The sequence below is a fragment of the Hyla sarda genome, unplaced genomic scaffold, assembly GCF_029499605.1.
Source record: "Hyla sarda isolate aHylSar1 unplaced genomic scaffold, aHylSar1.hap1 scaffold_335, whole genome shotgun sequence".
NCBI lineage: Eukaryota > Metazoa > Chordata > Amphibia > Anura > Hylidae > Hyla > Hyla sarda.
This window is the reverse complement of record NW_026610098.1, coordinates 121,575-149,332: the sequence shown is the minus strand read 5'-3', so window position 1 is coordinate 149,332 and position 27,758 is coordinate 121,575. Positions and strand designations below refer to the sequence as shown.

General features: G+C 45.8%; 7 non-coding genes and 2 pseudogenes across 7 annotated transcripts; all 9 read left to right on the top strand.

The window, feature by feature from the left end:
* Positions 1-1,259: 1,259 nt before the first annotated feature.
* Positions 1,260-1,450, top strand: LOC130330396 (U2 spliceosomal RNA). The gene has a single exon (XR_008873561.1). It is a non-coding gene; the product is annotated as a U2 spliceosomal RNA (small nuclear RNA).
* Positions 1,451-3,541: 2,091 nt separating this feature from the next.
* Positions 3,542-3,731, top strand: LOC130330403 (U2 spliceosomal RNA). Its single transcript, XR_008873568.1, has one exon. It is a non-coding gene; the product is annotated as a U2 spliceosomal RNA (small nuclear RNA).
* Positions 3,732-5,812: 2,081 nt separating this feature from the next.
* Positions 5,813-6,030, top strand: LOC130330423 (U2 spliceosomal RNA; annotated as a pseudogene).
* A 5,389-nt stretch (positions 6,031-11,419) lies between these two features.
* LOC130330410 (U2 spliceosomal RNA) lies at positions 11,420-11,605 on the top strand. The gene has a single exon (XR_008873574.1). It is a non-coding gene; the product is annotated as a U2 spliceosomal RNA (small nuclear RNA).
* Positions 11,606-13,696: 2,091 nt separating this feature from the next.
* Positions 13,697-13,887, top strand: LOC130330473 (U2 spliceosomal RNA). Its single transcript, XR_008873620.1, has one exon. It is a non-coding gene; the product is annotated as a U2 spliceosomal RNA (small nuclear RNA).
* Positions 13,888-15,969: 2,082 nt separating this feature from the next.
* LOC130330471 (U2 spliceosomal RNA) lies at positions 15,970-16,160 on the top strand. Its single transcript, XR_008873619.1, has one exon. It is a non-coding gene; the product is annotated as a U2 spliceosomal RNA (small nuclear RNA).
* A 2,095-nt stretch (positions 16,161-18,255) lies between these two features.
* On the top strand, positions 18,256-18,430 carry LOC130330427 (U2 spliceosomal RNA; annotated as a pseudogene).
* A 5,432-nt stretch (positions 18,431-23,862) lies between these two features.
* Positions 23,863-24,048, top strand: LOC130330409 (U2 spliceosomal RNA). The gene has a single exon (XR_008873573.1). It is a non-coding gene; the product is annotated as a U2 spliceosomal RNA (small nuclear RNA).
* A 2,105-nt stretch (positions 24,049-26,153) lies between these two features.
* LOC130330408 (U2 spliceosomal RNA) lies at positions 26,154-26,340 on the top strand. Its single transcript, XR_008873572.1, has one exon. It is a non-coding gene; the product is annotated as a U2 spliceosomal RNA (small nuclear RNA).
* Positions 26,341-27,758: the final 1,418 nt, after the last annotated feature.

Sequence of the window (27,758 nt, the reverse complement as noted above, 5' to 3'; positions counted from 1 at the left end):
CACCTATGTATAATGTTGTAAAAATGCTCTAGAAGCTAAAGTCGCAGAAATGTCACACATATTTGGCCTGCAACTTTCTGTGCGACAAATTCAGACAGGAAAAATCAGTATAAATCCTTAGAAAATTATCCCCCAGTGTCTCCATCTGCTGGCGGTATTGAATAAGCATTGCTGCACTGATGGGGTATGCATTAGACGAAAAAAAAGAAGAAAAAGAAGAATAATACGCCCAGAAAAGAGGCGAAAAGGAGAAAAACGTAAAAAAACGTGAAAAAAAAGTAAGAGGAAGAGAAGGGAAAAAAAGGTGGAAATGGGTTTAAAAGTGATTTCGGCGGAGAAATATATATATATATATATATATATATATATATATATATATATATACGCGCACACACACACACATATATATAAACGTATTCTCCGTTGAGATATTGCAGCCGCTGCTGTGTCCAGGCCCAGGAGCCTTAGCACTGTGCTGTGATGTCACTCAATACCACTGACATCACTAGGTGTAAACAACATCTCTCCTTTGCTGTGTATGTGACTATGGAGCTGTTTGGTGATGTCGTCTATTATGGCCTTCATAGAAGCAACAGGAGATTGTTGCATCCATCTAGAACCCTCAGAACTACAGTGCTATGATGTCACTCACTTCCACAGGCCTTGCAGAGTGTAAACAACAACAACCCAGCTTTGTTGTGTATGTAACCATAGGGATTTGTGATGTCACCTAGAACCTTCACAGCAGCGACAGCTTTATGAGGAGCATCAGCACTGCTCTGCCTGAGCAGAACCATCACCGCCATAGGTTGTCAAATAACCCGGGTTTAACCCACACAGGTAAGTCCAATGGGGTGCAGGCATGTCCTCTATGCTTACAGCTTCCCGTGGGTGTTGGTTTGATACCGTTTGGGGACAGCCAAGGAGGCATCTGCAGGCAACAAAGGTAGGTGTGTGCTTGTGTGTGTGTTTCCTATGCAGATCCTAAGCCCAGTGTCACATGCAAGTAGGAGGAGTAAGAAGGGTTCCTGGCAAATCCGGGTTATGGATTGCATTTAAAAAGGCCCCGTGGGAGTGCAATGGGCCCCTGTCTTGCTGCTTAGCAATAATGGTATGGGTTTAGGTTCTGCTGTGTGTACTGGTGGTTGACTGCCCCCCAGCCCAGAGTGTGCATGGAAAATTGTCTGGCAGCCTCCCTGACAGCAAGCAGTGATAGTGCCCATGAAGGGCACCTTGTTGGGCCCGCCCCTTTCACGGTTATCGCTTCTCGGCCTTTTGGCTAAGATCAAGTGTAGTATCTGTTCTTATCAGTTTAATAACTGATACGTCCCCTATCTGGGGACCATATATTAAATGGATTTTTGAGAACGGGGGCCGATTTCGAAGCTTGCTTCCGTCGCCCTATGCATTGACCCGATATGGCAGTATCTTCGGGTACAGTGCACCACCCCCTTACAGGGTTAAAAAGAAAGATTCCTACTTTCATTGCTACCTGCTTGCTGGCTAGCCAGCTAGCCAGCCCTGTGGGCCTTGCTGCTGCTGCAGCCAAAAAACAAAAGGTGGTGCTGCTGCTGCTTCTGCTGCTTCTGCTTCTGCTTGTGTCTGGCCGCTGTTGGAGCGTCCAGGCACAGGACTTCTGCTGCTGCTGACTAAATGGCCTCCTTAATTGGATCATTTGAGTAGCCAGCACACCTGTGCAGGTAGGGCATGACATGATAGGCAGCTGCCTTGATAGCGGGTGGGTGCTGAATGTTCCTAATTGACAAAATAAGATTAATGCTTATGAAGAAATATAAAATCTCATCCCTTCCCCAATATCGCGCCACACCCCTACCCCTTAATTCCCTGGTTGAACTTGATGGACATATGTCTTTTTTCGACCGTACTAACTATGTAACTATGTAACATAACATGGGGGGGGGGGGGGTCTCCTGGCTGTTCACACAGGTGTGTCATTGCTGTACATTGACCATGCATTGCTTCTGTGGTATTGCAAAGGCAAAGACAAATGCTTCCAGCCATCCATTGCACTAATGGATTGGTCATCAGCTGGCTGTCTATGTCCCGCATCAATATAGACCAAAGTACAGAGGGTTAGGCTATGCTATTGTGCACCTACCTGATGCATCAGAAGGTGCGAGGCCCTTGCTAAATTCTGTGCACAGACTTTGAGATCTATACTTTAGACTGTATCTAAACCTGCTCCAACATGGACTGACATTCTGGCCTACTTTCAGCCGATGCGACTTGTCTGTCGCTGAACAGTCGCTTTTTATGTATTCAGCACCTATGTATAATGTTGTAAAAATGCTCTAGAAGCTAAAGTCGCAGAAATGTCACACATATTTGGCCTGCAACTTTCTGTGCGACAAATTCAGACAGGAAAAATCAGTATAAATCCTTAGAAAATTATCCCCCAGTGTCTCCATCTGCTGGCGGTATTGAATAAGCATTGCTGCACTGATGGGGTATGCATTAGACGAAAAAAAAAGAAGAAAAAGAAGAATAATAATACGCCCAGAAAAGAGGCGAAAAGGAGAAAAACGTAAAAAAACGTGAAAAAAAAGTAAGAGGAAGAGAAGGGAAAAAAAGGTGGAAATGGGTTTAAAAGTGATTTCGGCGGAGAAATATATATATATATATATATATATATATATATATATATATATGCGCACACACACACATATATATAAACGTATTCTCCGTTGAGATATTGCAGCCGCTGCTGTGTCCAGGCCCAGGAGCCTTAGCACTGTGCTGTGATGTCACTCAATACCACTGACATCACTAGGTGTAAACAACATCTCTCCTTTGCTGTGTATGTGACTATGGAGCTGTTTGGTGATGTCGTCTATTATGGCCTTCATAGAAGCAACAGGAGATTGTTGCATCCATCTAGAACCCTCAGAACTACAGTGCTATGATGTCACTCACTTCCACAGGCCTTGCAGAGTGTAAACAACAACAACCCAGCTTTGTTGTGTATGTAACCATAGGGATTTGTGATGTCACCTAGAACCTTCACAGCAGCGACAGCTTTATGAGGAGCATCAGCACTGCTCTGCCTGAGCAGAACCATCACCGCCATAGGTTGTCAAATAACCCGGGTTTAACCCACACAGGTAAGTCCAATGGGGTGCAGGCATGTCCTCTATGCTTACAGCTTCCCGTGGGTGTTGGTTTGATACCGTTTGGGGACAGCCAAGGAGGCATCTGCAGGCAACAAAGGTAGGTGTGTGCTTGTGTGTGTGTTTCCTATGCAGATCCTAAGCCCAGTGTCACATGCAAGTAGGAGGAGTAAGAAGGGTTCCTGGCAAATCCGGGTTATGGATTGCATTTAAAAAGGCCCCGTGGGAGTGCAATGGGCCCCTGTCTTGCTGCTTAGCAATAATGGTATGGGTTTAGGTTCTGCTGTGTGTACTGGTGGTTGACTGCCCCCCAGCCCAGAGTGTGCATGGAAAATTGTCTGGCAGCCTCCCTGACAGCAAGCAGTGATAGTGCCCATGAAGGGCACCTTGTTGGGCCCGCCCCTTTCACGGTTATCGCTTCTCGGCCTTTGGCTAAGATCAAGTGTAGTATCTGTTCTTATCAGTTTAATATCTGATACGTCCCCTATCTGGGGACCATATATTAAATGGATTTTTGAGAACGGGGGCCGATTTCGAAGCTTGCTTCCGTCGCCCTATGCATTGACCCGATATGGCAGTATCTTCGGGTACAGTGCACCACCCCCTTACAGGGTTAAAAAGAAAGATTCCTACTTTCATTGCTACCTGCTTGCTGGCTAGCCAGCTAGCCAGCCCTGTGGGCCTTGCTGCTGCTGCAGCCAAAAAACAAAAGGTGGTGCTGCTGCTGCTTCTGCTGCTTCTGCTTCTGCTTGTGTCTGGCCGCTGTTGGAGCGTCCAGGCACAGGACTTCTGCTGCTGCTGACTAAATGGCCTCCTTAATTGGATCATTTGAGTAGCCAGCACACCTGTGCAGGTAGGGCATGACATGATAGGCAGCTGCCTTGATAGCGGGTGGGTGCTGAATGTTCCTAATTGACAAAATAAGATTAATGCTTATGAAGAAATATAAAATCTCATCCCTTCCCCAATATCGCGCCACACCCCTACCCCTTAATTCCCTGGTTGAACTTGATGGACATATGTCTTTTTTCGACCGTACTAACTATGTAACTATGTAACATAACATGGGGGGGGGGGGTCTCCTGGCTGTTCACACAGGTGTGTCATTGCTGTACATTGACCATGCATTGCTTCTGTGGTATTGCAAAGGCAAAGACAAATGCTTCCAGCCATCCATTGCACTAATGGATTGGTCATCAGCTGGCTGTCTATGTCCCGCATCAATATAGACCAAAGTACAGAGGGTTAGGCTATGCTATTGTGCACCTACCTGATGCATCAGAAGGTGCGAGACCCTTGCTAAATTCTGTGCACAGACTTTGAGATCTATACTTTAGACTGTATCTAAACCTGCTCCAACATGGACTGACATTCTGGCCTACTTTCAGCCGATGCGACTTGTCTGTCGCTGAACAGTCGCTTTTTATGTATTCAGCACCTATGTATAATGTTGTAAAAATGCTCTAGAAGCTAAAGTCGCAGAAATGTCACACATATTTGGCCTGCAACTTTCTGTGCGACAAATTCAGACAGGAAAAATCAGTATAAATCCTTAGAAAATTATCCCCCAGTGTCTCCATCTGCTGGCGGTATTGAATAAGCATTGCTGCACTGATGGGGTATGCATTAGACGAAAAAAAAGAAGAAAAAGAAGAATAATACGCCCAGAAAAGAGGCGAAAAGGAGAAAAACGTAAAAAAACGTGAAAAAAAAGTAAGAGGAAGAGAAGGGAAAAAAAGGTGGAAATGGGTTTAAAAGTGATTTCGGCGGAGACATATATATATATATATATATATATATATATATATATACGCGCACACACACACATATATATAAACGTATTCTCCGTTGAGATATTGCAGCCGCTGCTGTGTCCAGGCCCAGGAGCCTTAGCACTGTGCTGTGATGTCACTCAATACCACTGACATCACTAGGTGTAAACAACATCTCTCCTTTGCTGTGTATGTGACTATGGAGCTGTTTGGTGATGTCGTCTATTATGGCCTTCATAGAAGCAACAGGAGATTGTTGCATCCATCTAGAACCCTCAGAACTACAGTGCTATGATGTCACTCACTTCCACAGGCCTTGCAGAGTGTAAACAACAACAACCCAGCTTTGTTGTGTATGTAACCATAGGGATTTGTGATGTCACCTAGAACCTTCACAGCAGCGACAGCTTTATGAGGAGCATCAGCACTGCTCTGCCTGAGCAGAACCATCACCGCCATAGGTTGTCAAATAACCCGGGTTTAACCCACACAGGTAAGTCCAATGGGGTGCAGGCATGTCCTCTATGCTTACAGCTTCCCGTGGGTGTTGGTTTGATACCGTTTGGGGACAGCCAAGGAGGCATCTGCAGGCAACAAAGGTAGGTGTGTGCTTGTGTGTGTGTTTCCTATGCAGATCCTAAGCCCAGTGTCACATGCAAGTAGGAGGAGTAAGAAGGGTTCCTGGCAAATCCGGGTTATGGATTGCATTTAAAAAGGCCCCGTGGGAGTGCAATGGGCCCCTGTCTTGCTGCTTAGCAATAATGGTATGGGTTTAGGTTCTGCTGTGTGTACTGGTGGTTGACTGCCCCCCAGCCCAGAGTGTGCATGGAAAATTGTCTGGCAGCCTCCCTGACAGCAAGCAGTGATAGTGCCCATGAAGGGCACCTTGTTGGGCCCGCCCCTTTCACGGTTATCGCTTCTCGGCCTTTTGGCTAAGATCAAGTGTAGTATCTGCATTTGGTCTGGTCGGAAGGTGTCTGTGGTACCCCGCTTCTCGGCCTTGGGGGATTGTCTCTCCTTACGGAGGGACTTCACCCCCTTGCTGCTATTGGGGAGCGGGCTTAGTCCACGGACAACGGGTTGCGATCCCCCTGTCTCTGGGACCTTGTGTCTCAGAAGGCATTTTCGGTACGTTGAGCGTTACCTGTAGCTTCCGAAGCACCTAGGGTACCCCCGACCTCTGCCTTGGGTAAGGGTTCCGCTTTTATAGCGGGATTCCGAGCCCCTGCTGCTATTGGGGAAGGGGCTTAGTCCCTGGGTGTGGAAGATGCCGTTCTCCTGGGCTTTCCCCTCTGGGGAAATGTCGATGCGAAATACCATCCGCATAGAGGTGTCGGAGAGCCATCGTCAGTTGAAGAACCTCCGCTTCATTGCGGAGGTGATTCTTCTTGACTACTTCCGCCTCAATAGGGAGGACATCCTGTGTCTAAATGACCAGGAAAGCCGTGGCCTGTATACCGTCACCTTCACGGCCACGGCGTGTTGCGATAACATCTATGCAACCTTGTCTGGTGCGGACCAGAGGGACGATCGACTCGACGGTCTTTCGTTCCAGTTCCTCTATGGTGAGGAACATATACCGTTGGTGGTGGCTATGCACAGCCCTCATGTGACCACGGAGGATATAGCCACTTTTCTTCGGCGATACTGCGAAGAGGTGCGATTCGCAAACAAAATCTTGAACTCCGTGCGGTTCTGGAACGGCAAGAGGAAGTTCTGGGTCAAGCTCCGTAAGGATCCCGGTGGTATTGGGGGTCTTTGCCATCCGCCCCCAAATTTTGCCATCGGGAGAGTTCGGGGCTTCCTGTTCTATCCTCAAATGCCTATGTATTGCCGAAATTGCTTGAGGTTTGGCCACACCCAGGAGACCTGCGGCGCGGAGCGTGTGATTCGCTGCAATAGGTGTGGCCAAGAAGGTCACATAGCCTCAAGATGTAGCCATACGATAAGGTGCAACCTCTGCGGAGAGGAAAATCACGATTTTAATTCCTGTCCCCATAAAGCAAAAACTACGATGGGTGGGTCAAGGCTGGGCCCACCCAAAGAGGGGACAGGACAAAAGACGTCCTTTTTTAAGATGCCCAAACCCCAGATGGCAGGTACTGATGGGTCCAGGCCCAAGACCTCTGGTGCTCCATCGGGGGGCCCACCGGTGGTAGTGCTAGGGGGAGGCCATGGGGATTCCACGAAGCCCGGGCGGGTGATCGAGTTTACTGCCCGGGAAATTGAAAGACGTCGATCGACTTCCTACCTGGCTCAAGAGCCCGCCGAAACTTCTGAAGGGGGCTCACCTGTGGCGGGTGGCAGCCGACGGGCCTCGGTGGGGGCAAAAGTGGACCCAAAATTGCAGCATAAGCCAGGTACTGGCTTGGCCCAGGGTCGCCCTGCTCCGGACGAAGAGGCCCCGGTGAAAGCCCGCCGGAAGGGGAGCCAGGTGGCCAGGTCTGAGCCCGGTCCTGTTACTCCGCCTATACAGGACAGGGCCAAGAAGACAAGTGGCGCCAAACCAGGGTTTGCTGCCCCGCCAGCAGTGGACCCGGTGGGTAAAACTGGCCATCGTCGATCGATGGGGAAGTTGGAGCAACAGTCCTCAGCAACGCTTGCTGGGGAACAAGCGATGAAAACTTCCCAAGGTAGCGGCAAAGGTTCCGGAAAAGAGGCCTCACAGGCCCCTGTGCAGCAGTTCCAGTCGTCAAATGATGAAAGAAGACGCAGATCCATCAGCCGGGGGCCAGAGATTACATCGAGTGAGAGCAACACAGAGGATATGGACAGCAGTGTGACATTTAAAAGACAAAGAGAAGAAGAAGAGGAAGACATTCAAAGGAAAGCGGCGTGCCGTAGTTCGGACGAGAGCGAGCTCAGGGTCGGGGCATCATCGATCTCAAGCTCCGACCCTCAGAACATCAAGGAGCTGATGACCCCGCAGGCGGGGGATGACGGTACGCAGCTTATTATTGACTTTGATTCTCCAAGCACGGACTCTCCATAAACTATGCCTATCCCTGTAAAAATTGCCTCACTCAATGTGAGGTCCTTAAAGAGCCCTGATCGCAGGGCTGCTTTATTTTCTTATCTAGAGACATGTGACTTTGACCTTTGCCTGCTACAAGAATGTGGAATCCCTAGTAAAATGGACTATAAAGACTTAAAAGAAGACTGGAAGCTGGGCCCATCCATATGGTCCGGTGCAAATGACTGTCGTTCTGTGGGTGTTGGGCTGCTCTGCCGAGGCCAGTCCTTTTCTATTCATACAGTAACTGAGATTGTGCCTGGCAGAGCTCTTTTAATTCATCTATATTTTAATGGACTTTTAATTCGTGTTTTAAATGTGTATGCCCCTCCTGATAAACAGGAGCGGGCAGAACTATTTGAAATTTTACCACTGTTTTGTGTTGGGTCTTCCCCCCTGCTGGTGGGAGGTGATTTTAACTGCATACGTGATGGGGAACACCGGCAGGGTGGGGATATTAATCGTAAAGACCGCACTTCTTACCTGCTTAAAAATTTTATTGATGATTTTAATTTGAAAGATTGCTGGAAGGATCTCTTGCCGGAGGACCCAGGCGCCACATGGTCCAATGGAAGAGTGAGCTCCAGAATCGATTTTATTTTTTCCTCTAGAGCTTCTAAACCCCTGAAATGCACGCTCGAGCAGAATATCTTCTCTGATCATAAGCTCCTCTTGGTGGGCCTGGAGCTAGAGGGGGAGCAAAAAGCAAAAAGGGGCCTCTGGAGATTAAACACCACACTCCTAGAGGACCCTGAGATAAAAGAGGAGTTTGTGCGGACCTACCAATGCTGGCAATCACAAAGAAAACCCCACGAGCCTATGCTGCACTGGTGGGAGGGCACCAAATCTAAAATCAGATTTTTTTTTATCAAAGCAGGTAAGAAGAAGGCAAAAATGGAAAAACAGTGGTTTTATGTTCTTAACATGCGTTTAAATGTACTTTTTAAATTGAAAGAAGCTGGTATGGATGTAGAAAATGATATTTTAAACCTTAAAACTGAAATAAAACATGCCATAGAAAAGAAAGGGAAACAAATCATTTTTAACTCACATGTGCAGCACCTGGAGGAGGGCGAGAAATGTTCCCGTTTCTTTTTTAAAAAAGTGATGAATAGGAGGGATATCATCCAAAACCTTGAGGGTGAATCCACTCCAAAAGGCATGTTAGATGCAGTTTTTAACTTCTACCAGCTTCTTTTTAATAAGAAAGATCTTAATCCATCCTTTTTAGAACATGTTCTTAATTCCCTTGATTTTAAGCTAGATGTTTTAGACCAGGAGGTTTTATCCCGTGATCTTAACTTAGATGAACTTTTATTTGTTTTTAAAAGTTTTTCTAGTGGGAAGGCCCCTGGGGAAGATGGTTTACCCATCGAATTTTATTTAGCTTTTTGGGATATTTTAAAGGATGATATGGTTTTATTGTATAAAGAAACTTTTATTGTTAATGAACTTCCCCCTTCCTGGAGGAGGGGGATTGTATCATTACTTTTTAAAAAGGGTGAAAAGGATATGCTAAAAAATTGGCGCCCCATCACACTTTTAAATGTCGATTATAAAGTTTTAGCCAAGTTATTAGCTGTCCGTTTTAAACCTTTTATTCATAAATTAATTCACCCAAATCAGGTTTGTGGGGTACCTGGAAGGTCTATAGCTGAATCCCTAAATATTTTAAGAGATGTTTTATGGTATTTTAAGGATAGAAATCAAACTGTAGCAATTTTATCCTTAGACTTTGAAAAAGCCTTTGATAGGGTCTCCCATGAATACCTGTTTTTAGTTCTTAAAAAGATGGCAGTGCCTGAAACGATTTTAAGCCGAATCATGCTTTTATACCGATCCTGTTTTAGTCAAGTCTCTGTTAATGGCTTTTTAACCAGCGGTGTTCCTCTTTTATCAGGTGTCAAACAGGGCTGCCCCCTGTCCCCACTCCTTTTTATTTGCGCAATCGAACCACTGATGGCCCTCCTCAGAAAAGACCGGGTAGTAAGAGGCGTACCGATACCTGGTGGAGGAGGGACCCATCTAAAGGTGTTGGGGTACATGGATGATGTCACCATACTGTGCCCGGACTCTCCATCCATGAGGGGGGCATTGAGGAACACCAGCTATTTCTGCGAGGTCTCTGGTTTTAAGCTAAACACAGATAAATGTGACTGTTTTTATATTGGCTCCTGGGATTCATCCATCACCCCAGGAGTCACAATGCAACAGGATCAAATTAAAGTTTTAGGTATTGTTTTTAACCAGGTCAATGATGGGAGCCCTAACTGGGATTCAGCTATAGCTAAGATGGAGAAGAAGATTTTAATGTGGAATCTTAGAAACCTTACCATGGAGGGGAAGATTTTAATAATAAAGATGGTTTTACTCCCTATTATGCTATACATTGCCATGGTATTTCCTCCATCTATTTTATACATTAAAAAAGTAACTAGAATTGTTTTTTCTTTTTTATGGGGTTCAAAAATGGAGAAATTAAAGCGTGATTTTATGTACAAAAGTAAAGATAATGGCGGGAAAGATGTTCCTAACCTTTTTACTTTCTTTTACATAAAGTATTTCTGTTTCTGTTTTAAAATTATTAAATCCGATGGCATTTTTAGCTGCTTTTTAAGGTACGCTGCGGGCATGGTTTTTAAAAGATGGTTGCGCATCCCTCTGAACGCTCCGGTGCTTCTGTGTCCCCCAAAACATTATGTGGTGTTGGAAAAGACAGTCAGGCTCCTAGGTCTCCAAGATTTGGAGCCTGACATACTGGGGGACCAGAGAAAGGTATCAAAGGTCCTCAGGCGGAGTGAGGTTACCCTGGCAGTGTCCAATTTCACACAGGCAAGATCCAAAAAGGTATGGCGGAACGTGTACGGGAAGTTTCTGGCGAATGTACACAGGGATCTTGCCTGGGCAATCGTCCACCAGTGCCTCCCTACTCGTGAGTTCCAGCACAGACGAGGACTGGTGGCGAGAGCCAAGTGCCCGAGAGATGGCTGCGGAGTGGACGAAACGGTGCTGCACATATTTTGGAACTGCCCTTTTGCACGGGAGCTTTGGAGGAAGGTAGGCCCACTTTTGAAGTGGGCCTGCGGCCTAAAAGATTTTAATCACGAATGTGTCTTTTACGGTCTTTTTAACTGCCCCAATTTTAAACAGCAGATGATCTGCTGGATGATTATTAATTGTTTTAAAAATGCCATCTGGAAAGTTAGGAACATCTTACTTTTTAAACATGATTTTATTGATGTTAAAAACTGTATAAAGCTGGCCCTGAGTGAGATGTACATCTATTACCTAAGAGACAAGAAACAGTTGGGGGCCAGCGAGGCAGCATCCATGTGGTGTCTGCCTCTATGGAACGAAATAACAGTATAATCAGTTTTTATGACATTTGTATAATGTTTTATCCTGCCATTTTTATTTTTTCTCCTTTTATTACTGGTTTTATTATTTGTATTTTAAAACTTTTGTGAACCTTTTATTATTTTGCATTTTAAATTTTGTATGGTTTCTTATTTATTCAATAAAATTTTGTTGAAACCTTATCTGTTCTTATCAGTTTAATATCTGATACGTCCCCTATCTGGGGACCATATATTAAATGGATTTTTGAGAACGGGGGCCGATTTCGAAGCTTGCTTCCGTCGCCCTATGCATTGACCCGATATGGCAGTATCTTCGGGTACAGTGCACCACCCCCTTACAGGGTTAAAAAGAAAGATTCCTACTTTCATTGCTACCTGCTTGCTGGCTAGCCAGCTAGCCAGCCCTGTGGGCCTTGCTGCTGCTGCAGCCAAAAAACAAAAGGTGGTGCTGCTGCTGCTGCTGCTTCTGCTGCTTCTGCTTCTGCTTGTGTCTGGCCGCTGTTGGAGCGTCCAGGCACAGGACTTCTGCTGCTGCTGACTAAATGGCCTCCTTAATTGGATCATTTGAGTAGCCAGCACACCTGTGCAGGTAGGGCATGACATGATAGGCAGCTGCCTTGATAGCGGGTGGGTGCTGAATGTTCCTAATTGACAAAATAAGATTAATGCTTATGAAGAAATAAAAAATCTCATCCCTTCCCCAATATCGCGCCACACCCCTACCCCTTAATTCCCTGGTTGAACTTGATGGACATATGTCTTTTTTCGACCGTACTAACTATGTAACTATGTAACATAACATGGGGGGGGGGGGGGGGTCTCCTGGCTGTTCACACAGGTGTGTCATTGCTGTACATTGACCATGCATTGCTTCTGTGGTATTGCAAAGGCAAAGACAAATGCTTCCAGCCATCCATTGCACTAATGGATTGGTCATCAGCTGGCTGTCTATGTCCCGCATCAATATAGACCAAAGTACAGAGGGTTAGGCTATGCTATTGTGCACCTACCTGATGCATCAGAAGGTGCGAGGCCCTTGCTAAATTCTGTGCACAGACTTTGAGATCTATACTTTAGACTGTATCTAAACCTGCTCCAACATGGACTGACATTCTGGCCTACTTTCAGCCGATGCGACTTGTCTGTCGCTGAACAGTCGCTTTTTATGTATTCAGCACCTATGTATAATGTTGTAAAAATGCTCTAGAAGCTAAAGTCGCAGAAATGTCACACATATTTGGCCTGCAACTTTCTGTGCGACAAATTCAGACAGGAAAAATCAGTATAAATCCTTAGAAAATTATCCCCCAGTGTCTCCATCTGCTGGCGGTATTGAATAAGCATTGCTGCACTGATGGGGTATGCATTAGACGAAAAAAAAGAAGAAAAAGAAGAATAATACGCCCAGAAAAGAGGCGAAAAGGAGAAAAACGTAAAAAAACGTGAAAAAAAAGTAAGAGGAAGAGAAGGGAAAAAAAGGTGGAAATGGGTTTAAAAGTGATTTCGGCGGAGAAATATATATATATATATATATATATATATATATATATACGCGCACACACACACATATATATAAACGTATTCTCCGTTGAGATATTGCAGCCGCTGCTGTGTCCAGGCCCAGGAGCCTTAGCACTGTGCTGTGATGTCACTCAATACCACTGACATCACTAGGTGTAAACAACATCTCTCCTTTGCTGTGTATGTGACTATGGAGCTGTTTGGTGATGTCGTCTATTATGGCCTTCATAGAAGCAACAGGAGATTGTTGCATCCATCTAGAACCCTCAGAACTACAGTGCTATGATGTCACTCACTTCCACAGGCCTTGCAGAGTGTAAACAACAACAACCCAGCTTTGTTGTGTATGTAACCATAGGGATTTGTGATGTCACCTAGAACCTTCACAGCAGCGACAGCTTTATGAGGAGCATCAGCACTGCTCTGCCTGAGCAGAACCATCACCGCCATAGGTTGTCAAATAACCCGGGTTTAACCCACACAGGTAAGTCCAATGGGGTGCAGGCATGTCCTCTATGCTTACAGCTTCCCGTGGGTGTTGGTTTGATACCGTTTGGGGACAGCCAAGGAGGCATCTGCAGGCAACAAAGGTAGGTGTGTGCTTGTGTGTGTGTTTCCTATGCAGATCCTAAGCCCAGTGTCACATGCAAGTAGGAGGAGTAAGAAGGGTTCCTGGCAAATCCGGGTTATGGATTGCATTTAAAAAGGCCCCGTGGGAGTGCAATGGGCCCCTGTCTTGCTGCTTAGCAATAATGGTATGGGTTTAGGTTCTGCTGTGTGTACTGGTGGTTGACTGCCCCCCAGCCCAGAGTGTGCATGGAAAATTGTCTGGCAGCCTCCCTGACAGCAAGCAGTGATAGTGCCCATGAAGGGCACCTTGTTGGGCCCGCCCCTTTCACGGTTATCGCTTCTCGGCCTTTTGGCTAAGATCAAGTGTAGTATCTGTTCTTATCAGTTTAATATCTGATACGTCCCCTATCTGGGGACCATATATTAAATGGATTTTTGAGAACGGGGGCCGATTTCGAAGCTTGCTTCCGTCGCCCTATGCATTGACCCGATATGGCAGTATCTTCGGGTACAGTGCACCACCCCCTTACAGGGTTAAAAAGAAAGATTCCTACTTTCATTGCTACCTGCTTGCTGGCTAGCCAGCTAGCCAGCCCTGTGGGCCTTGCTGCTGCTGCAGCCAAAAAACAAAAGGTGGTGCTGCTGCTGCTGCTGCTTCTGCTTCTGCTTGTGTCTAGCCGCTGTTGGAGCGTCCAGGCACAGGACTTCTGCTGCTGCTGACTAAATGGCCTCCTTAATTGGATCATTTGAGTAGCCAGCACACCTGTGCAGGTAGGGCATGACATGATAGGCAGCTGCCTTGATAGCGGGTGGGTGCTGAATGTTCCTAATTGACAAAATAAGATTAATGCTTATGAAGAAATATAAAATCTCATCCCTTCCCCAATATCGCGCCACACCCCTACCCCTTAATTCCCTGGTTGAACTTGATGGACATATGTCTTTTTTCGACCGTACTAACTATGTAACTATGTAACATAACATGGAGGGGGGGGGGGTCTCCTGGCTGTTCACACAGGTGTGTCATTGCTGTACATTGACCATGCATTGCTTCTGTGGTATTGCAAAGGCAAAGACAAATGCTTCCAGCCATCCATTGCACTAATGGATTGGTCATCAGCTGGCTGTCTATGTCCCGCATCAATATAGACCAAAGTACAGAGGGTTAGGCTATGCTATTGTGCACCTACCTGATGCATCAGAAGGTGCGAGGCCCTTGCTAAATTCTGTGCACAGACTTTGAGATCTATACTTTAGACTGTATCTAAACCTGCTCCAACATGGACTGACATTCTGGCCTACTTTCAGCCGATGCGACTTGTCTGTCGCTGAACAGTCGCTTTTTATGTATTCAGCACCTATGTATAATGTTGTAAAAATGCTCTAGAAGCTAAAGTCGCAGAAATGTCACACATATTTGGCCTGCAACTTTCTGTGCGACAAATTCAGACAGGAAAAATCAGTATAAATCCTTAGAAAATTATCCCCCAGTGTCTCCATCTGCTGGCGGTATTGAATAAGCATTGCTGCACTGATGGGGTATGCATTAGACGAAAAAAAAGAAGAAAAAGAAGAATAATACGCCCAGAAAAGAGGCGAAAAGGAGAAAAACGTAAAAAAACGTGAAAAAAAAGTAAGAGGAAGAGAAGGGAAAAAAAGGTGGAAATGGGTTTAAAAGTGATTTCGGCGGAGAAATATATATATATATATATATATATATATATATATATATACGCGCACACACACACATATATATAAACGTATTCTCCGTTGAGATATTGCAGCCGCTGCTGTGTCCAGGCCCAGGAGCCTTAGCACTGTGCTGTGATGTCACTCAATACCACTGACATCACTAGGTGTAAACAACATCTCTCCTTTGCTGTGTATGTGACTATGGAGCTGTTTGGTGATGTCGTCTATTATGGCCTTCATAGAAGCAACAGGAGATTGTTGCATCCATCTAGAACCCTCAGAACTACAGTGCTATGATGTCACTCACTTCCACAGGCCTTGCAGAGTGTAAACAACAACAACCCAGCTTTGTTGTGTATGTAACCATAGGGATTTGTGATGTCACCTAGAACCTTCACAGCAGCGACAGCTTTATGAGGAGCATCAGCACTGCTCTGCCTGAGCAGAACCATCACCGCCATAGGTTGTCAAATAACCCGGGTTTAACCCACACAGGTAAGTCCAATGGGGTGCAGGCATGTCCTCTATGCTTACAGCTTCCCGTGGGTGTTGGTTTGATACCGTTTGGGGACAGCCAAGGAGGCATCTGCAGGCAACAAAGGTAGGTGTGTGCTTGTGTGTGTGTTTCCTATGCAGATCCTAAGCCCAGTGTCACATGCAAGTAGGAGGAGTAAGAAGGGTTCCTGGCAAATCCGGGTTATGGATTGCATTTAAAAAGGCCCCGTGGGAGTGCAATGGGCCCCTGTCTTGCTGCTTAGCAATAATGGTATGGGTTTAGGTTCTGCTGTGTGTACTGGTGGTTGACTGCCCCCCAGCCCAGAGTGTGCATGGAAAATTGTCTGGCAGCCTCCCTGACAGCAAGCAGTGATAGTGCCCATGAAGGGCACCTTGTTGGGCCCGCCCCTTTCACGGTTATCGCTTCTCGGCCTTTTGGCTAAGATCAAGTGTAGTATCTGTTCTTATCAGTTTAATATCTGATACGTCCCCTATCTGGGGACCATATATTAAATGGATTTTTGAGAACGGGGGCCGATTTCGAAGCTTGCTTCCGTCGCCCTATGCATTGACCCGATATGGCAGTATCTTCGGGTACAGTGCACCACCCCCTTACAGGGTTAAAAAGAAAGATTCCTACTTTCATTGCTACCTGCTTGCTGGCTAGCCAGCTAGCCAGCCCTGTGGGCCTTGCTGCTGCTGCAGCCAAAAAACAAAAGGTGGTGCTGCTGCTGCTGCTTCTGCTGCTTCTGCTTCTGCTTGTGTCTGGCCGCTGTTGGAGCGTCCAGGCACAGGACTTCTGCTGCTGCTGACTAAATGGCCTCCTTAATTGGATCATTTGAGTAGCCAGCACACCTGTGCAGGTAGGGCATGACATGATAGGCAGCTGCCTTGATAGCGGGTGGGTGCTGAATGTTCCTAATTGACAAAATAAGATTAATGCTTATGAAGAAATATAAAATCTCATCCCTTCCCCAATATCGCGCCACACCCCTACCCCTTAATTCCCTGGTTGAACTTGATGGACATATGTCTTTTTTCGACCGTACTAACTATGTAACTATGTAACATAACATGGGGGGGGGGGGGTCTCCTGGCTGTTCACACAGGTGTGTCATTGCTGTACATTGACCATGCATTGCTTCTGTGGTATTGCAAAGGCAAAGACAAATGCTTCCAGCCATCCATTGCACTAATGGATTGGTCATCAGCTGGCTGTCTATGTCCCGCATCAATATAGACCAAAGTACAGAGGGTTAGGCTATGCTATTGTGCACCTACCTGATGCATCAGAAGGTGCGAGGCCCTTGCTAAATTCTGTGCACAGACTTTGAGATCTATACTTTAGACTGTATCTAAACCTGCTCCAACATGGACTGACATTCTGGCCTACTTTCAGCCGATGCGACTTGTCTGTCGCTGAACAGTCGCTTTTTATGTATTCAGCACCTATGTATAATGTTGTAAAAATGCTCTAGAAGCTAAAGTCGCAGAAATGTCACACATATTTGGCCTGCAACTTTCTGTGCGACAAATTCAGACAGGAAAAATCAGTATAAATCCTTAGAAAATTATCCCCCAGTGTCTCCATCTGCTGGCGGTATTGAATAAGCATTGCTGCACTGATGGGGTATGCATTAGACGAAAAAAAAGAAGAAAAAGAAGAATAATACGCCCAGAAAAGAGGCGAAAAGGAGAAAAACGTAAAAAAACGTGAAAAAAAAGTAAGAGGAAGAGAAGGGAAAAAAAGGTGGAAATGGGTTTAAAAGTGATTTCGGCGGAGAAATATATATATATATATATATATATATATATATATATATATATATATACGCGCACACACACACATATATATAAACGTATTCTCCGTTGAGATATTGCAGCCGCTGCTGTGTCCAGGCCCAGGAGCCTTAGCACTGTGCTGTGATGTCACTCAATACCACTGACATCACTAGGTGTAAACAACATCTCTCCTTTGCTGTGTATGTGACTATGGAGCTGTTTGGTGATGTCGTCTATTATGGCCTTCATAGAAGCAACAGGAGATTGTTGCATCCATCTAGAACCCTCAGAACTACAGTGCTATGATGTCACTCACTTCCACAGGCCTTGCAGAGTGTAAACAACAACAACCCAGCTTTGTTGTGTATGTAACCATAGGGATTTGTGATGTCACCTAGAACCTTCACAGCAGCGACAGCTTTATGAGGAGCATCAGCACTGCTCTGCCTGAGCAGAACCATCACCGCCATAGGTTGTCAAATAACCCGGGTTTAACCCACACAGGTAAGTCCAATGGGGTGCAGGCATGTCCTCTATGCTTACAGCTTCCCGTGGGTGTTGGTTTGATACCGTTTGGGGACAGCCAAGGAGGCATCTGCAGGCAACAAAGGTAGGTGTGTGCTTGTGTGTGTGTTTCCTATGCAGATCCTAAGCCCAGTGTCACATGCAAGTAGGAGGAGTAAGAAGGGTTCCTGGCAAATCCGGGTTATGGATTGCATTTAAAAAGGCCCCGTGGGAGTGCAATGGGCCCCTGTCTTGCTGCTTAGCAATAATGGTATGGGTTTAGGTTCTGCTGTGTGTACTGGTGGTTGACTGCCCCCCAGCCCAGAGTGTGCATGGAAAATTGTCTGGCAGCCTCCCTGACAGCAAGCAGTGATAGTGCCCATGAAGGGCACCTTGTTGGGCCCGCCCCTTTCACGGTTATCGCTTCTCGGCCTTTTGGCTAAGATCAAGTGTAGTATCTGCATTTGGTCTGGTCGGAGGGTGTCTGTGGTACCCCGCTTCTCGGCCTTGGGGGATTGTCTCTCCTTACGGAGGGACTTCACCCCCTTGCTGCTATTGGGGAGCGGGCTTAGTCCTCAGACAACGGGTTGCGATCCCCCTGTCTCTGGGACCTTGTGTCTCAGAAGGCATTTTCGGTACGTTGAGCGTTACCTGTAGCTTCAGAAGCACCTAGGGTACCCCCGACCTCTGCCTTGGGTAAGGGTTCCGCTTTTATAGCGGGATTCCGAGCCCCTGCTGCTATTGGGGAAGGGGCTTAGTCCCTGGGTGTGGAAGATGCCGTTCTCCTGGGCTTTCCCCTCTGGGGAAATGTCGATGCGAAATACCATCCGCATAGAGGTGTCGGAGAGCCATCGTCAGTTGAAGAACCTCCGCTTCATTGCGGAGGTGATTCTTCTTGACTACTTCCGCCTCAATAGGGAGGACATCCTGTGTCTAAATGACCAGGAAAGCCGTGGCCTGTATACCGTCACCTTCACGGCCACGGCGTGTTGCGATAACATCTATGCAACCTTGTCTGGTGCGGACCAGAGGGACGATCGACTCGACGGTCTTTCGTTCCAGTTCCTCTATGGTGAGGAACATATACCGTTGGTGGTGGCTATGCACAGCCCTCATGTGACCACGGAGGATATAGCCACTTTTCTTCGGCGATACTGCGAAGAGGTGCGATTCGCAAACAAAATCTTGAACTCCGTGCGGTTCTGGAACGGCAAGAGGAAGTTCTGGGTCAAGCTCCGTAAGGATCCCGGTGGTATTGGGGGTCTTTGCCATCCGCCCCCAAATTTTGCCATCGGGAGAGTTCGGGGCTTCCTGTTCTATCCTCAAATGCCTATGTATTGCCGAAATTGCTTGAGGTTTGGCCACACCCAGGAGACCTGCGGCGCGGAGCGTGTGATTCGCTGCAATAGGTGTGGCCAAGAAGGTCACATAGCCTCAAGATGTAGCCATACGATAAGGTGCAACCTCTGCGGAGAGGAAAATCACGATTTTAATTCCTGTCCCCATAAAGCAAAAACTACGATGGGTGGGTCAAGGCTGGGCCCACCCAAAGAGGGGACAGGACAAAAGACGTCCTTTTTTAAGATGCCCAAACCCCAGATGGCAGGTACTGATGGGTCCAGGCCCAAGACCTCTGGTGCTCCATCGGGGGGCCCACCGTTGGTAGTGCTAGGGGGAGGCCATGGGGATTCCACGAAGCCCGGGCGGGTGATCGAGTTTACTGCCCGGGAAATTGAAAGACGTCGATCGACTTCCTACCTGGCTCAAGAGCCCGCCGAAACTTCTGAAGGGGGCTCACCTGTGGCGGGTGGCAGCCGACGGGCCTCGGTGGGGGCAGAGGTGGACCCAAAATTGCAGCATAAGCCAGGTACTGGCTTGGCCCAGGGTCGCCCTGCTCCGGACGAAGAGGCCCCGGTGAAAGCCCGCCGGAAGGGGAGCCAGGTGGCCAGGTCTGAGCCCGGTCCTGTTACTCCGCCTATACAGGACAGGGCCAAGAAGACAAGTGGCGCCAAACCAGGGTTTGCTGCCCCGCCAGCAGTGGACCCGGTGGGTAAAACTGGCCATCGTCGATCGATGGGGAAGTTGGAGCAACAGTCCTCAGCAACGCTTGCTGGGGAACAAGCGATGAAAACTTCCCAAGGTAGCGGCAAAGGTTCCGGAAAAGAGGCCTCACAGGCCCCTGTGCAGCAGTTCCAGTCGTCAAAAGATGAAAGAAGACGCAGATCCATCAGCCGGGGGCCAGAGATTACATCGAGTGAGAGCAACACAGAGGATATGGACAGCAGTGTGACATTTAAAAGACAAAGAGAAGAAGAAGAGGAAGACATTCAAAGGAAAGCGGCGTGCCGTAGTTCGGACGAGAGCGAGCTCAGGGTCGGGGCATCATCGATCTCAAGCTCCGACCCTCAGAACATCAAGGAGCTGATGACCCCGCAGGCGGGGGATGACGGTACGCAGCTTATTATTGACTTTGATTCTCCAAGCACGGACTCTCCATAAACTATGCCTATCCCTGTAAAAATTGCCTCACTCAATGTGAGGTCCTTAAAGAGCCCTGATCGCAGGGCTGCTTTATTTTCTTATCTAGAGACATGTGACTTTGACCTTTGCCTGCTACAAGAATGTGGAATCCCTAGTAAAATGGACTATAAAGACTTAAAAGAAGACTGGAAGCTGGGCCCATCCATATGGTCCGGTGCAAATGACTGTCGTTCTGTGGGTGTTGGGCTGCTCTGCCGAGGCCAGTCCTTTTCTATTCATACAGTAACTGAGATTGTGCCTGGCAGAGCTCTTTTAATTCATCTATATTTTAATGGACTTTTAATTCGTGTTTTAAATGTGTATGCCCCTCCTGATAAACAGGAGCGGGCAGAACTATTTGAAATTTTACCACTGTTTTGTGTTGGGTCTTCCCCCCTGCTGGTGGGAGGTGATTTTAACTGCATACGTGATGGGGAACACCGGCAGGGTGGGGATATTAATCGTAAAGACCGCACTTCTTACCTGCTTAAAAATTTTATTGATGATTTTAATTTGAAAGATTGCTGGAAGGATCTCTTGCCGGAGGACCCGGGCGCCACATGGTCCAATGGAAGAGTGAGCTCCAGAATCGATTTTATTTTTTCCTCTAGAGCTTTTAAACCCCTGAAATGCACGCTCGAGCAGAATATCTTCTCTGATCATAAGCTCCTCTTGGTGGTCCTGGAGCTAGAGGGGGAGCAAAAAGCAAAAAGGGGCCTCTGGAGATTAAACACCACACTCCTAGAGGACCCTGAGATAAAAGAGGAGTTTGTGCGGACCTACCAATGCTGGCAATCACAAAGAAAACCCCACGAGCCTATGCTGCACTGGTGGGAGGGCACCAAATCTAAAATCAGATTTTTTTTTATCAAAGCAGGTAAGAAGAAGGCAAAAATGGAAAAACAGTGGTTTTATGTTCTTAACATGCGTTTAAATGTACTTTTTAAATTGAAAGAAGCTGGTATGGATGTAGAAAATGATATTTTAAACCTTAAAACTGAAATAAAACATGCCATAGAAAAGAAAGGGAAACAAATCATTTTTAACTCACATGTGCAGCACCTGGAGGAGGGCGAGAAATGTTCCCGTTTCTTTTTTAAAAAAGTGATGAATAGGAGGGATATCATCCAAAACCTTGAGGGTGAATCCACTCCAAAAGGCATGTTAGATGCAGTTTTTAACTTCTACCAGCTTCTTTTTAATAAGAAAGATCTTAATCCATCCTTTTTAGAACATGTTCTTAATTCCCTTGATTTTAAGCTAGATGTTTTAGACCAGGAGGTTTTATCCCGTGATCTTAACTTAGATGAACTTTTATTTGTTTTTAAAAGTTTTTCTAGTGGGAAGGCCCCTGGGGAAGATGGTTTACCCATCGAATTTTATTTAGCTTTTTGGGATATTTTAAAGGATGATATGGTTTTATTGTATAAAGAAACTTTTATTGTTAATGAACTTCCCCCTTCCTGGAGGAGGGGGATTGTATCATTACTTTTTAAAAAGGGTGAAAAGGATATGCTAAAAAATTGGCGCCCCATCACACTTTTAAATGTCGATTATAAAGTTTTAGCCAAGTTATTAGCTGTCCGTTTTAAACCTTTTATTCATAAATTAATTCACCCAAATCAGGTTTGTGGGGTACCTGGAAGGTCTATAGCTGAATCCCTAAATATTTTAAGAGATGTTTTATGGTATTTTAAGGATAGAAATCAAACTGTAGCAATTTTATCCTTAGACTTTGAAAAAGCCTTTGATAGGGTCTCCCATGAATACCTGTTTTTAGTTCTTAAAAAGATGGCAGTGCCTGAAACGATTTTAAGCCGAATCATGCTTTTATACCGATCCTGTTTTAGTCAAGTCTCTGTTAATGGCTTTTTAACCAGCGGTGTTCCTCTTTTATCAGGTGTCAAACAGGGCTGCCCCCTGTCCCCACTCCTTTTTATTTGCGCAATCGAACCACTGATGGCCCTCCTCAGAAAAGACCGGGTAGTAAGAGGCGTACCGATACCTGGTGGAGGAGGGACCCATCTAAAGGTGTTGGGGTACATGGATGATGTCACCATACTGTGCCCGGACTCTCCATCCATGAGGGGGGCATTGAGGAACACCAGCTATTTCTGCGAGGTCTCTGGTTTTAAGCTAAACACAGATAAATGTGACTGTTTTTATATTGGCTCCTGGGATTCATCCATCACCCCAGGAGTTACAATGCAACAGGATCAAATTAAAGTTTTAGGTATTGTTTTTAACCAGGTCAATGATGGGAGCCCTAACTGGGATTCAGCTATAGCTAAGATGGAGAAGAAGATTTTAATGTGGAATCTTAGAAACCTTACCATGGAGGGGAAGATTTTAATAATAAAGATGGTTTTACTCCCTATTATGCTATACATTGCCATGGTATTTCCTCCATCTATTTTATACATTAAAAAAGTAACTAGAATTGTTTTTACTTTTTTATGGGGTTCAAAAATGGAGAAATTAAAGCGTGATTTTATGTACAAAAGTAAAGATAATGGCGGGAAAGATGTTCCTAACCTTTTTACTTTCTTTTACATAAAGTATTTCTGTTTCTGTTTTAAAATTATTAAATCCGATGGCATTTTTAGCTGCTTTTTAAGGTACGCTGCGGGCATGGTTTTTAAAAGATGGTTGCGCATCCCTCTGAACGCTCCGGTGCTTCTGTGTCCCCCAAAACATTATGTGGTGTTGGAAAAGACAGTCAGGCTCCTAGGTCTCCAAGATTTGGAGCCTGACATACTGGGGGACCAGAGAAAGGTATCAAAGGTCCTCAGGCGGAGTGAGGTTACCCTGGCAGTGTCCAATTTCACACAGGCAAGATCCAAAAAGGTATGGCGGAACGTGTACGGGAAGTTTCTGGCGAATGTACACAGGGATCTTGCCTGGGCAATCGTCCACCAGTGCCTCCCTACTCGTGAGTTCCAGCACAGGCGAGGACTGGTGGCGAGAGCCAAGTGCCCGAGAGATGGCTGCGGAGTGGACGAAACGGTGCTGCACATATTTTGGAACTGCCCTTTTGCACGGGAGCTTTGGAGGAAGGTAGGCCCACTTTTGAAGTGGGCCTGCGGCCTAAAAGATTTTAATCACGAATGTGTCTTTTACGGTCTTTTTAACTGCCCCAATTTTAAACAGCAGATGATCTGCTGGATGATTATTAATTGTTTTAAAAATGCCATCTGGAAAGTTAGGAACATCTTACTTTTTAAACATGATTTTATTGATGTTAAAAACTGTATAAAGCTGGCCCTGAGTGAGATGTACATCTATTACCTAAGAGACAAGAAACAGTTGGGGGCCAGCGAGGCAGCATCCATGTGGTGTCTGCCTCTATGGAACGAAATAACAATATAATCAGTTTTTATGACATTTGTATAATGTTTTATCCTGCCATTTTTATTTTTTCTCCTTTTATTACTGGTTTTATTATTTGTATTTTAAAACTTTTGTGAACCTTTTATTATTTTGCATTTTAAATTTTGTATGGTTTCTTATTTATTCAATAAAATTTTGTTGAAACCTTATCTGTTCTTATCAGTTTAATATCTGATACGTCCCCTATCTGGGGACCATATATTAAATGGATTTTTGAGAACGGGGGCCGATTTCGAAGCTTGCTTCCGTCGCCCTATGCATTGACCCGATATGGCAGTATCTTCGGGTACAGTGCACCACCCCCTTACAGGGTTAAAAAGAAAGATTCCTACTTTCATTGCTACCTGCTTGCTGGCTAGCCAGCTAGCCAGCCCTGTGGGCCTTGCTGCTGCTGCAGCCAAAAAACAAAAGGTGGTGCTGCTGCTGCTTCTGCTGCTTCTGCTTCTGCTTGTGTCTGGCCGCTGTTGGAGCGTCCAGGCACAGGACTTCTGCTGCTGCTGACTAAATGGCCTCCTTAATTGGATCATTTGAGTAGCCAGCACACCTGTGCAGGTAGGGCATGACATGATAGGCAGCTGCCTTGATAGCGGGTGGGTGCTGAATGTTCCTAATTGACAAAATAAGATTAATGCTTATGAAGAAATATAAAATCTCATCCCTTCCCCAATATCGCGCCACACCCCTACCCCTTAATTCCCTGGTTGAACTTGATGGACATATGTCTTTTTTCGACCGTACTAACTATGTAACTATGTAACATAACATGGGGGGGGGGGGGGGGTCTCCTGGCTGTTCACACAGGTGTGTCATTGCTGTACATTGACCATGCATTGCTTCTGTGGTATTGCAAAGGCAAAGACAAATGCTTCCAGCCATCCATTGCACTAATGGATTGGTCATCAGCTGGCTGTCTATGTCCCGCATCAATATAGACCAAAGTACAGAGGGTTAGGCTATGCTATTGTGCACCTACCTGATGCATCAGAAGGTGCGAGGCCCTTGCTAAATTCTGTGCACAGACTTTGAGATCTATACTTTAGACTGTATCTAAACCTGCTCCAACATGGACTGACATTCTGGCCTACTTTCAGCCGATGCGACTTGTCTGTCGCTGAACAGTCGCTTTTTATGTATTCAGCACCTATGTATAATGTTGTAAAAATGCTCTAGAAGCTAAAGTCGCAGAAATGTCACACATATTTGGCCTGCAACTTTCTGTGCGACAAATTCAGACAGGAAAAATCAGTATAAATCCTTAGAAAATTATCCCCCAGTGTCTCCATCTGCTGGCGGTATTGAATAAGCATTGCTGCACTGATGGGGTATGCATTAGACGAAAAAAAAGAAGAAAAAGAAGAATAATACGCCCAGAAAAGAGGCGAAAAGGAGAAAAACGTAAAAAAACGTGAAAAAAAAGTAAGAGGAAGAGAAGGGAAAAAAAGGTGGAAATGGGTTTAAAAGTGATTTCGGCGGAGAAATATATATATATATATATATATATATATATATATATATATATATATATATATATACGCGCACACACACACATATATATATAAACGTATTCTCTGTTGAGATATTGCAGCCGCTGCTGTGTCCAGGCCCAGGAGCCTTAGCACTGTGCTGTGATGTCACTCAATACCACTGACATCACTAGGTGTAAACAACATCTCTCCTTTGCTGTGTATGTGACTATGGAGCTGTTTGGTGATGTCGTCTATTATGGCCTTCATAGAAGCAACAGGAGATTGTTGCATCCATCTAGAACCCTCAGAACTACAGTGCTATGATGTCACTCACTTCCACAGGCCTTGCAGAGTGTAAACAACAACAACCCAGCTTTGTTGTGTATGTAACCATAGGGATTTGTGATGTCACCTAGAACCTTCACAGCAGCGACAGCTTTATGAGGAGCATCAGCACTGCTCTGCCTGAGCAGAACCATCACCGCCATAGGTTGTCAAATAACCCGGGTTTAACCCACACAGGTAAGTCCAATGGGGTGCAGGCATGTCCTCTATGCTTACAGCTTCCCGTGGGTGTTGGTTTGATACCGTTTGGGGACAGCCAAGGAGGCATCTGCAGGCAACAAAGGTAGGTGTGTGCTTGTGTGTGTGTTTCCTATGCAGATCCTAAGCCCAGTGTCACATGCAAGTAGGAGGAGTAAGAAGGGTTCCTGGCAAATCCGGGTTATGGATTGCATTTAAAAAGGCCCCGTGGGAGTGCAATGGGCCCCTGTCTTGCTGCTTAGCAATAATGGTATGGGTTTAGGTTCTGCTGTGTGTACTGGTGGTTGACTGCCCCCCAGCCCAGAGTGTGCATGGAAAATTGTCTGGCAGCCTCCCTGACAGCAAGCAGTGATAGTGCCCATGAAGGGCACCTTGTTGGGCCCGCCCCTTTCACGGTTATCGCTTCTCGGCCTTTTGGCTAAGATCAAGTGTAGTATCTGTTCTTATCAGTTTAATATCTGATACGTCCCCTATCTGGGGACCATATATTAAATGGATTTTTGAGAACGGGGGCCGATTTCGAAGCTTGCTTCCGTCGCCCTATGGACCCGATATGGCAGTATCTTCGGGTACAGTGCACCACCCCCTTACAGGGTTAAAAAGAAAGATTCCTACTTTCATTGCTACCTGCTTGCTGGCTAGCCAGCTAGCCAGCCCTGTGGGCCTTGCTGCTGCTGCAGCCAAAAAACAAAAGGTGGTGCTGCTGCTGCTTCTGCTGCTTCTGCTTCTGCTTGTGTCTGGCCGCTGTTGGAGCGTCCAGGCACAGGACTTCTGCTGCTGCTGACTAAATGGCCTCCTTAATTGGATCATTTGAGTAGCCAGCACACCTGTGCAGGTAGGGCATGACATGATAGGCAGCTGCCTTGATAGCGGGTGGGTGCTGAATGTTCCTAATTGACAAAATAAGATTAATGCTTATGAAGAAATATAAAATCTCATCCCTTCCCCAATATCGCGCCACACCCCTACCCCTTAATTCCCTGGTTGAACTTGATGGACATATGTCTTTTTTCGACCGTACTAACTATGTAACTATGTAACATAACATGGGGGGGGGGGGGGGGGTCTCCTGGCTGTTCACACAGGTGTGTCATTGCTGTACATTGACCATGCATTGCTTCTGTGGTATTGCAAAGGCAAAGACAAATGCTTCCAGCCATCCATTGCACTAATGGATTGGTCATCAGCTGGCTGTCTATGTCCCGCATCAATATAGACCAAAGTACAGAGGGTTAGGCTATGCTATTGTGCACCTACCTGATGCATCAGAAGGTGCGAGGCCCTTGCTAAATTCTGTGCACAGACTTTGAGATCTATACTTTAGACTGTATCTAAACCTGCTCCAACATGGACTGACATTCTGGCCTACTTTCAGCCGATGCGACTTGTCTGTCGCTGAACAGTCGCTTTTTATGTATTCAGCACCTATGTATAATGTTGTAAAAATGCTCTAGAAGCTAAAGTCGCAGAAATGTCACACATATTTGGCCTGCAACTTTCTGTGCGACAAATTCAGACAGGAAAAATCAGTATAAATCCTTAGAAAATTATCCCCCAGTGTCTCCATCTGCTGGCGGTATTGAATAAGCATTGCTGCACTGATGGGGTATGCATTAGACGAAAAAAAAGAAGAAAAAGAAGAATAATACGCCCAGAAAAGAGGCGAAAAGGAGAAAAACGTAAAAAAACGTGAAAAAAAAGTAAGAGGAAGAGAAGGGAAAAAAAGGTGGAAATGGGTTTAAAAGTGATTTCGGCGGAGAAATATATATATATATATATATATATATATATATATATATATACGCGCACACACACACATATATATAAACGTATTCTCCGTTGAGATATTGCAGCCGCTGCTGTGTCCAGGCCCAGGAGCCTTAGCACTGTGCTGTGATGTCACTCAATACCACTGACATCACTAGGTGTAAACAACATCTCTCCTTTGCTGTGTATGTGACTATGGAGTGTTTGGTGATGTCGTCTATTATGGCCTTCATAGA